Source organism: Caloenas nicobarica, chromosome 3, assembly GCF_036013445.1.
Source record: "Caloenas nicobarica isolate bCalNic1 chromosome 3, bCalNic1.hap1, whole genome shotgun sequence".
NCBI lineage: Eukaryota > Metazoa > Chordata > Aves > Columbiformes > Columbidae > Caloenas > Caloenas nicobarica.
The window spans coordinates 102,934,985-102,946,772 of NC_088247.1; positions in this window are offsets into that span (position 1 = coordinate 102,934,985).

The window sequence follows — 11,788 nt, forward strand, 5'->3', positions numbered from 1 at the left end:
CTGAGATGCAGGAGGGGGAAAACAACGGTGTTGCACAGCATCGAACTCTGTGCACTCGAGCGCTCAGAGAGACACTCACGCAAGACAGAAGTTCCTTCTATAGCTAACAGCAAGCAGTAAGGTGTTAAACCCATGTGATCTGATGGGCTTTAAATGTTACATTATTATTTCTAGAGGAGTTTATTCAGATCCTTTTCTAAAGGCTCTTAGTATCTTACAGGTTATTTTTTAAATTTTTAACCAATATATTTGGGTCTTTGGTGCTAAACCAATGTGATTTCTCAAGTAGAAAACTTAATGTTCCCCAAATTTTCTAAAATACTTATTTTTTGAAGGGGGTACAATCTGTGGAATATAGATGGAGATAGTTTTTACCGACACTTGTTTGAGGTAGCTAATATACCTTATTTCAATCTTTGCCTCACAAATAATATAGTAATTTCAAATACGTGCAGATTAAAACTTTGTGCTTTTGTGGCTTCTCTCTTAAAAAAGCGTGCTGAGAGGGTTTCTGAAGCATGGCATGGTAGGTAGGCTTTACTGCCATTCATTTGGCAGTATTACTCATTATGAGTTTCACTAATGGGAGGGACACCCTAGATATCGTCATTCTTATTTTTATCCATCAGCACAAGATGAAACAATATACTCAACTACATCTGTAGAATTTTTGAATTAATTCATAGATTTCTATAAATAGTAACATCTTCTTTGTAAGCATCTCCTATATAGTAGCCCTTCTTCAGAACACCACATTTGAGAGAAGAGCGTGTCCTGCTGGATACACATAGAGCTGGGAGGCACGGTGGGAAGCAGTTCCAGCTGGAATAAGGAGAGGCAAGTTTTTAAAAATTAGAATCAAAGGCTAGGTCTTTTAAATATTTCAGTGCACATGTAGACATACTTCCATGGGTAGTACTATTTGCCACATTTTCGCAGTTGCAACGTGATATTATGAATTATAACAAAATCTGTCACCTTGAAGTAGCTAACTCTATCACACACCGTGGCCACTCAAAACCTCACAGTGCATTCTGAAATGAGCTCAGGATTTCTCTCCTAAACACAAAGGCTCCTGTCCCTGAAGGTAAAAGGATCTCCGTGTGTTGTTAGAATTCCACTGCCAAAGATTCGTACTGCCAAAAACACAGCAGAGCAGAACAAATTCCATTTTGCCAGGAGTGCTGACACAAATGCAAAGTAGGTAGCTTGATAAATCTGCTTTGCTGTTATTGTTCTAACAATGGCATTAGCAGGAAAACCTTGACAGAACTCTGTTTTTAAGAAGATTGCTCATGATAGTCAACTAGGCTGACTTTATACCTCTATAAGTTAAGCACCTAACCCAAGCTATTTTTTCTAGGCTTCTTCTGGAGAGATGGAGGCACCTACAAAGGTGATTCATTCCAGATACTTATTTTAGAATGGAATGAATCACTTTCTGGTGTCTTTCTCCATTGTCATTAGGGTGAGCCTAGCCCAACTCCATTAGACTACCTCACTAACTTCTAGATGAGTATAGTTAAAAGAGGTAAATTCTGGCCTAAATTCTACCACTGTAGTGATAGATTGGAAAATGTGAAGAGTGTCATTGTGGGTGAAATATGCCAATATGCCATCGTCACAGTTTGTTATGACAGTTGCACACCTACTCCCATGTTACTGGAAGACCAACCCCATGAACTGCGTGAAGCTCAGAAGCCAAGTGGGAGCTATACTGTCACATCACTTCTTCGTGATGTCATCTGTCTTCAAGGTTGTAATGGTTCCTAATACTCAGCTGTGGGAGAATACTAGCCAGGAAGGGATGCTGAGGCCAATATCGACAGATCACCTGAAGAAGCAGCAGATCTCTAAGGAAGTCCTCAGGGAAGATCCTAGGATGACTTTCAGGGATCTCTGACAATCTAGACCTAGTACCTTCTACCTGGAAGCTGCTCCCAGAGCTTGCCATCCTCTTAGTTCATCAGGGTATGTGTCTTGTGGCTCTTGAGCCTAGCTGGGATCTCATTTATGCAGTTCATTGGATAGTAAAGGGTGGTCACGGCTGCTCGATTGGTTTTATTGCTTTAAAAATATGCAAATTATTAAACTTCTTACAGAAATATTGTGATACCTGCACAGGAGCAAAACTCAAGATGACAGCTGAATAACCTCTACTGATTAAATGCAGTAAGCATTCTGAATATACAAAACAGCCAGCAGTTTCTCATTATTCCCACACTCTCTTTTCCTTGGTAGAAACAAGAAAAATTACAAGTATCAGCTATCCCATCTTGGAAATAAAACTTTTCCAACAAAACTCTAAAATGTGCCCCTTTGTTCTCTAAACCCATTCATTTTTCATATTAATTTTAAATTTTTTTCAGGTTGCCCCATGATGGATACTTGCAATGCCTTCTTCACTGATATTTTGATGACATTACTTCAAAATTCAGAAGAGACTTAGGATCATCTACTTCATTTTTAAAAAAGCTTGACCATGCAGGTAGCTTCAAATGTCTTGTATCAACACATTATGACTTCACTGAAGTCTGATGAGATATTTGATGTGAAAACATCTTTAATCTGTCTTCTACACAGAACCAATATATTACTTTACTACTTACTTTTACAATTTATTATTTTTTCTCAGTATTGTTTTAAAATATTAATTAATAATGTTAACAAAAGAAATGACCACTATTATGTGAAAAATAAGACTATGCTATGTTCTAAAGTTTGTCATATGAATGAGAATTTTTAATGGGTTTTATCATTTTACCTACATAACATGTATACCTATAAACATGAATTTAAATTGTAAATAATTTAATGTCTGTAACAAACCCTATGGATATTTGTTCTGAATGTTTTCAGCTACAGATATTGTAAATACAGTAAGTTGAGGCAGATTCAGATTATCAACAGAACTGTTTCCATGATGTTTCTTTTGAAACAAGACTTACTGAATAATATTGCATATTTATTGCACTATCAGGCAATTTCCAAACATAATTAAAATACTTAATTTTTTAATGAAGCCTTCTAGCAGGCTCAATCTGCCAAATTTTACATTGGGCCTTTGTAATCCTTAGGGAACAGTGCTACTCCATGTTTCAAAAGGGACCAGTTTCACAGGCAGGCCAATGTGAATCCTCCGAGATGGAGGAAGTTCTGCTGCTTGGATAAACATAATCAAAATAAGATGTAGAAATCATGTCTTCAGTGGTATTCAGCCTCTGCTGATTTATGCTTTTCTTTTCTTGATCAGTGGACAAATATCAATCTTCTCATTTCTAAAGTTGTTTTCATCAAGGATTTTCAAGTTCAACCATCCTTTTTATTTGTCATTACATTGGATTTCGGTTTGTACAGATCAGGCTGCAAGTTTTTCTTTTTTTTCTTTTTTCTTTTTTTTTTTAGAGGTATTCACAGGCAGGAAATAATATTGTATTGTTCTGAGTGACACTGACATGCAAATAAATAACACTGAAGCTTGGAAGAGTGTTAATTAGATATTATTATAACCTGACTGACCTGACTTGGCATTATGGTATCTTGCCAAACTGGCTTTTTATTCTTACGTGTGTCTGATTTGTGTTTGTGGCGGGAAGCTAATGATTTCATGGAATTGTTTGGCTTAATCCTGCTTTCTTTACACTACAGAAGTTTTCTGTGAGGAAGAATAAATAAAATCAGAATGAGGTTCACTGGGTATGACCTGTGGTGATTACCCCCAATAATATTTGGTATAGATTTCTGGTTTAGTAAGTTCGGATAGATGGTATATTTGGCCTGCTATTTATTTACTTAAATGAGATTTACATAGGTTTAACTCTGAGTTCTTGTGTAAAACTGGCTTACACTTGCGTAATTCTACTGGCTTCATTGTTTTTTGTAATGCTTTTTGGAGTTTTTTTGTAATTCTTATTGGTGTGAGCTCACAGTAGGGTCCATTGAAGCAAATTATCATTTATTGAATGAGGTAATTAATCAACAACAACATAAGACCCAACTTGTAAATTCTAATCACATTGCCCTCCTTTGTAGCTCTGCAGAAGAAGAGCAATTTAGGCACTTGTGAACAAGAAGGACCGCTGTGTCTAGCTGGACTGGAATCTCACTTGAAGAGGTCCCTCAGTTAAAAGAGGAGCAGATCTTATCTTTACATCCGTATGTCATCAAAAGGCTACTTCTTGAAGTCTTTGAAGTGAGATGGGCCTAACATTTGGCCTACTCCTCATTCCAGTTCTTGCAGGGACGCTGGGCTGTGGAAGCCCCAGGTCTCCTGCCCTTGCTTGCCTTCCTAATGGCTTGCTGCACTAATTAGCCGGGGTGGAACACCTTGATGACACATCTATACAGCATCTTGTTTTGGAGTTAGTTTGGTAGGAGTGCTGCGCTGAGCTGTGCAGCACATCCTACATTTAACTATAGGTTTATATGAGTAATAAGCCAGGTAGCTAAACCAAAGTTATTCAGAATATGTAGCACAGGTGATGCAAATACCAAACAAAGAGTGTGGGTCCCCGCTCCATGGTCAGTACTGTGTATTGGTGGGATTGTGAGCAGCACAGGAGCATTCTCGATATGATGTATCATACTGTTCTTTTTGCATCTCCTCTTTTTCATAATTTTTTTGTAATATTCCAGGAAGAATTCCTGGAGTTTATTTTTTTGTTTTCTTAGTAAGGTATGTGGTAGTAACCACAACCCAACATTGCATTACATACAGTACATAAGCACAGTATTTTGAACGTCCGTGTACCAGGAATTCCTATAGGCCCAGGCACAGCGAACCCTATTTTTGTAGGTATTTGGTACAAGCATAAAATGAATATCCGTCCATGTCCCAGTAAGCTTACAGTTTAGAAAGAGGAGACAAAATGAGAAGGTAACATGAACAGAACAGTTTGAATATGGAGGCTTCCACTGTAGGTTTTTTCCTTAATGTTGTCATCAGTCTTTCAAACTATTGGAAAGGCAGTTATTATTGAGAAGCAATGAGAAGGGGAAAGGGGAGACAAATAGTGACTCAGTAGTGTGAAGGGAAAGGGCAGAAAGGATAAATTTGAATCAGAGAACCTTTTGGTAACTGACTTCATAGAAATAATACAATAGCAAGGGGAGAAAAAGTCCATGGTCAAATCACATGAGGAGTCAGTCCAAAATTTTCAAATAGGTTGCTGATGCTTGCTGGCAGCTTTTAACTTCAGCTGGAAGAAAAGAGCCTCTTTTCTTCACAAACCAGAATTAATCTGTAATGCTTTTGTCCTCCAACTCAAGTGACTTGTGTTAAGGGAGCAGCTTTCAGACAAGGACCCTGGACCAAGTCCTGTTTGGGTACAGTGGAAGATTTCCAGCTGTATTTTAAAGCACCATTCACCTCTTGTGTCTGAACTGTTAATTTGTAGTAGGGTCACTCCCAACTTATGCTACTGCTAGGGCATTAATGGTCTAAATAACTGCACCTGCTATGTTAATGAAAGTGTGCATAATAGCGCCAGTAATTTAGAAAATTAGGTATTGTGTTGGGGTGTGGAGGAGGAGAGAGGGGCATAAGGGGTGAGAAATTGGCCAAAAGAAATATAGATTTCAAACCACTTGCTGTATTATTGCTGCAGTGTTATCAGTCCTACTGGTACAAAGCTTTTAGTATTTTACCGGCTGTATTCAGCTTTGCAGTTGAATGTGTTGAAGAGTGGGAGGGCTTTTTGAGCAAGGAGAGAGAGAATCAGAATAATGTTAATTTAAACAAAAAATCCTTCCTATTTTTTTTTTGCCAGCAGTGTTTTAAGATTGTGAGATTTAAGATGATCCCTGGCAGAAGATAGGGCAATAGATACCCTTGAATCATAAAAATCACAGGAATATAGGACTGGAAGGGACTTTGAACAATCCATTCTTTGCTCCGGTCTGCAAACATATATACTAATATGATTCCTGATAAATGTTTGTCTAACCTGGTTTTGAAATCCTTCACAGCCTCCTCAAGCAATCTATTCAAGTCCTTAACTATCCCTCCTGTTAAAAAGCCTTTTCTAATGTCTAATCTAAACCTCCCACCTGCAGTTTACACCCATTACTTCTTATCGTGCCATGCTGGGCATGAAGAACAGCTTAATTCTCTTCGTCTCTGCATCAATCTTTTATGTATTAGGTAATGCTTACATTCTTCTGAGTGTGCCTTTTTGTGTGTATCTCGACTTGGATGAACATAGGTTAAAGGAAAAAATAATAGAATTGTGGCTGAGAAAGTAATTTTAGCCAATCAGGCAGCAAGTGTCTGAGATGGAGGAGTTGGAAAACTCTGGGCAGGGCAGAGAGATTTGCTTAAGGCGATCTGGGGCCTTAACATAACGCAGAAGAGAGATGCTGGTGCCTGCCATGTGTTACACATCTCTTATGACAGTGCCTGTTTGGCATTTCTGTCTCACCTGCCCATGTCTCAGCCTGTATCGCTCACCCGTCACCTGAACTCTGGCCAGGAACCATAGGTGCTTCTGTCGAGCCTGATTTTCCGGGATTAGGTTAGTTCTGTGCTTCCATTTTTAGTTCTCTCTATTTCTAAAGTCAGAGAGGGGTAAGAGAAAGTAGGGAATGAGAAAACTTGAAATGTGGCAGCAGCTAAAAGTTGCCCGGCTGGTGGGGACAGAGTTAGAATTAGACCCACACTCCTTCATTCAGCCCTCAAATGTCAAACTCCAGTATACACCAGGAAATACCATCCTCCTTCCTTCTTCACATCGTACAGGTCCTGGCAAAGATCCCAAAAACTCTGTTGTCCAGGATGGTCACAAACGTGAGTCCTTGACTGATCTCAGCATCTGTTCCAGACCGGTATCCTAACTCACATAAACCACAGAGGCTTCCTGAGCATCCTGCAGACAGCGTGGTGGCCCCAGGCACTTAGGAGCACCAGCCTGCTCGTCCTGACACACGTTGGCTGTCCACTGCGTCCTCTCCCAAATGTCCACAGCCGTGTCAGCTCTTCCTGACAATATTTGCTCACAGTGTGTGGACTCTAACCAGAAGCTTAATGGTTACGTGGTTTAAATTATGTAGCATGTTAGCCTGTATAATTGCAAATAATTTGCTTGGTGCTGCCTACACTTTGGATGCATGGAACAGCTCTCGAGTTCTCCAGGTGTAAGGTACACAGGTGGGTGAGTGAAACCAGCTGACCAGATACACTGCTCATCTTGTGAGGTCCTCTGTAGGGTTAACACTGGCTTCACACTCATGGATGTCAAGAGGACGGGACCAGACTCTTCAGTGGTGCACAGCAACAGGAAGAAGGGCAACAGGCACACACTGAGGCACAGGAGGTTCCATCTGAATGAGGAGAAACTTCTTTACCTTGAGGGTGCCAGAGCCCTGGAACAGGCTGCCCAGAGAGGCTGTGGAGTCTCCTTCTCTGGAGACATTCAAAACCCTCCTGGACACATTCCTGTGTGATCTGCTCTGGGTGAACCTGCTTTAGCAGGTGGGTTGGACTGGATGATCTCCAGAGGTCCCTTCCAACCCCAACTATTCTGTAATTCTGTGATTCTGTCCTTTTGGAGCTGACGACTGAGCAAAGACACAAAGCAGTTCACATGATTTAAAGCTGTTGTCTGTAAACTTGAATAGGCACCAATTGTACTGGGGTCACATTTTCTTTTCTGTGATGAAGACCACAAACTTTCTTGTAAATTAAAAAGCATAAAAAGTCACATTCTTTTGCTGGTTGCATGATTCCAAGAGCTGGGACCTGAAGTGTAAGGCTGTAGTGTTATGTGTACTGCCAAAACGTTTAGACTTTCTTTGACTGAATGCATTTATTAAAAATCGAGAGGAAAGAATTTATGCTCTTGCCACTTAATTTTTGAAAGAGAAAGCCTGTGGAAGTTATTCCTCAAGTCCATGAAGTCTAGAATTGCCTCATTACACCACAGCAGTGAAAATACTTCACAGATGTGCAGTATGACAGAATCTTACCTGTAGACTAAATTTGAAAGACAAATATCCATTTTGCTATAGTTTCTAGAAGAACACAATATGTATTAACTCTGACTGATTTTTATTTTTATTCAGGAAACTATTTCCTTGTCTTGGAATGGGGCTACTTATTAATATTATGGGTATAAGAATATACCCATTATCTCTGATTATATGAATCTGGTTTGAAATAAGCTGGTAAAGTCCTCCAAGCACAGAGTTTACTGTTGGTAACTGTGACACCCAGTGGTCACTTAAAGAACCATAAAAATGTGGTGCAGAATGACTGCAGTGAACCTAAAGGCTACACAAAATCCTGGGGTTTACACGATACATGTGTGCTTTTAAGAGTAGCACTGTTTTCCTCGGTAATGTGTACAGACAGTAAGAAGAAGCTATTTTAGGAGCTGTAAGACTTTCATCCATTTAGTTTCTGTTTTACCATATTTAACAAATATATATATATTTGTATTTACTCGTACAAAGCTTTTTAATATCTTATGAAGCTGAGGTTACAACTCTGATAAAACACACTGAATGTCTGGCTGAAAGTGACTTTATCGCTATGAAGTATGAAATAGTTTTTAATTCTTGTTGGCGAGAAGCTGGCTCACAAGAAGTCTGGGAGACAAAGGGACCTTGTTTCCCCTCCTTTGTTTGCTGCTGACTCATTGTGTGGCTTAGAGCAAATTGCCTGTGTGCCCGGCTGATAAGTACTTAAGTCAGTACGTTCATAAAGGTGCAAGGTGTAATTAATATTAGTCTAGGCAGCATTCACCTCCAACCATTTATGCCATAGTCAAGATGGATTAAATTATGTGTTGTGTATAATGTGTCATATTTATATTCCAAAGAATAAGATTACTTTATGAGCTGTGTTTTATTACAGAGCACCGGATACAGATTTAGTCCCATATGCCTTGTAAATGAGAAATTCAATTCTGTTCTTTATGGATCACTGACCATAAAATATTTACTCTTGGTGGCATGTTTTAAATAAAGGAATACCATCAAAATTCATAATATCTAATTGCAGTGGACCAAGTAGCACATGCTTGTTATATATATCGTTATATCTGTTGTTTGGGAATGTCTCATGGAACTACTGAAGCTTTTTCTTACAAGTAGGAAGAGTTATACAGCAAAAGGAGCAACATCAGAAGCATCCACTTATAAACCTGGAGATTAGACAGAGCTGCAAAGTCAGTTATTGCCTAAGGCCCTCTTCTTGACTGCGTTAGCTATGGCTACGCTGTGTGCCTCTGGACTGCCCTGTCTACATCAGAATTGGGATGACATCGGCTTTCCCACTATTTATTCATCTCTACCCTACTCAGTTTCCATGCAAGGAAACTGTGGCCAGAAAGGGATCAATGAGACTTTCAACACATGTGCGCGTGTGTGCACACACACATACACACTGTAAGAATGTGCTATAGCATTGCTTTCCAAGAACATCAATGTTACATTTTTCACACTTTATTTTAAGACCAGCAGTGTTTCACATTTCATAGGGTCACGTGAAAGGAAATCTTTAATTGTCATAACCAAAATGCTTAAATACTGAACTCAAGATAAAAATACCCTACAATGACTCCACATATTGGAGATATATTGGTTTATAATGAAAAATACAGGGTTTGTACATGTCATTACTTGGATTCCTGTAACATTTAATAGTTCTGGATTCAGACCTTGCTGTCCTGATCTTTACAAGGACACAAAGAAAAAGTTAGCTCCTACTCTCAAAAGCTTACAGTCTAAAAATGCCACAAGTAATGATAGATGGAAACAGATAGAAGAGGGCACCCAAAGAAAATTCTAGTTTATTCTCTTGAAGGAGACCATGAACGAATCTTTCACTCTCTAAACTAACCCTGAAATATGGATATTTGCTACAGTTTTTTTTTTTTTTTTTTTCTTAGTGTCCCTCCACTGTTTATTCTATATTTGAATGACTTGAATTCTGGCTCTGGATCATAGATGCATGCTCTTGGTTGTTGTGGGTTTATTTGTTTGTTTGGGGCATTTGTTTTGTTTGGTTTGGTTTTGGTTTTGTCTTTGTTTTTGTTTTTGCTTTATATATATATATCATGCAGCTCATTTCAATCCTCCCACTTGGTTTTTGTTATTGTCATTGTTGCTTTTTGGCCTTAAAAAGTTTTCTTTTAGTCCTCATTTACTGGACAAATCATGTTAGAAACCAGTTTGTCTTCTACTTTGTTTATAGGGGTTTTTTGCTAGCCAGTCTAAACAAAACCTCGGGCAATTTGCCATCCTATTCAAGACAGGATGTCTAACAAGTGTACTACTAAGTGCAAGATCTTTTGTTTACATTGTGAACTGAGTTTGGAGTTTTTGCTGCCCAGTTCTGTGTTCTTTATTCTAACACTGTTTTCTTGTCTTGTGAGGAGAAAACTACAACTCACAATGGGCAAATCTCCATTTTTAGATGAAAGAAGATCCAGATATGTACTACCTGGAAGAAATGTATTCCAATACTTGAATTATGGGGAAAAAAATATGCTGATAGAAGAAAAAAATCTGACATGTGTGTTGATGTTTACCTCAATTTATGTGTTTGGAAGAGTGTGACGAGCACTGTATTTCATCCCTTCCTGCACATTGGGGCCTGGCATGCACTGGAAGGGAATCTCCTGGTAATTGTTTTTAATTGCTATGGTGCAGCATGCCAGAGGCTCCTGAAGCCTCTCTGATGTCTCACCAAAACCAAGTGTTTAAGATACAGACATAAATATGATCAAATGCACTTTTTGCAATAACGCTACACCCCAACTGATTAGCTGGTGCCCTGAGGTCTAGCGATAACAAGACCTTCTGACTTAAACCTCCACGCTCATCCCTATTCACAACTCGTCTGTGACAAACCAGCTCTTCCACCACTCAAGTGCATTTCAATAGCTAAAAGTTACCTCCTCACTCTCAAGAGCATCAAGGGATGGTTTTTTGCAACTGATTGTGGCTAGATATGCACGTTAATTTGTTAATTTACTTCAGGGGCAAAGAAAAAAAATAGGTGAAAGAAGAGAGCTTAGGACTGGAAAAAAGAGCAAGAAGGCAACTGCAGGAGCCTGGCAGCAGGGTGAGCTGCAGTGCTCTCTCGGGAGATCAAAACAAGTGGATCCACCCTCGTAATCTTCTTCTTGCATGACCCCCGACATGGCTGTGTGTGGATGTGTTTTAGCCTGAAAAGAGGTAAAAAGAGGACAGACCGCTGACTTACACAATGGTCAGAGGAGATAAAGTGAATTTTTATACTCAGCCCCTGCAGCTGATTTATGGAGTAAAATAATAAGTATAAAGTATGTAGCAAGCAAGTTGATTTTGTATGAGGGTGCAATAATTACCAGGCCAAACTCCTGCCTTCCGGTGTTTTGAATGCTGAGTATAAAAATAAAATGTGCGAAATACGAAATAGGATTTCTGGATGGTGGGAATGAGCAAGACATTTTAAAGGACGTTTGTTTAAATACTGCTGCAGGAGATGTAGTACCCGTCATGCCATCTCGCCGTGTCACAGGAGTTCAAGAGTTGAAAATGGCTGTTCAGGACTTGTGTGTACAAATAAGTGTCAGAGAAGCTGGATAAATTGTTTTCTCTTGAAGTTGAAAAACCTTCTCAGACCATAGAAATGACAGAAATTTCATCTTGTTCACCAGAAAGCCTTTCCAGAACAGTTGGTGGCTTGTAATTTCAATATCAGTCCTAAAACCCCTTCCAACATTAGGAGAATATGAAATGATGAAGCATCCTCTGCCTCCCATCTGTTTGAAGTACAGCACAACGCTGTCTTAGCACCAGTGTC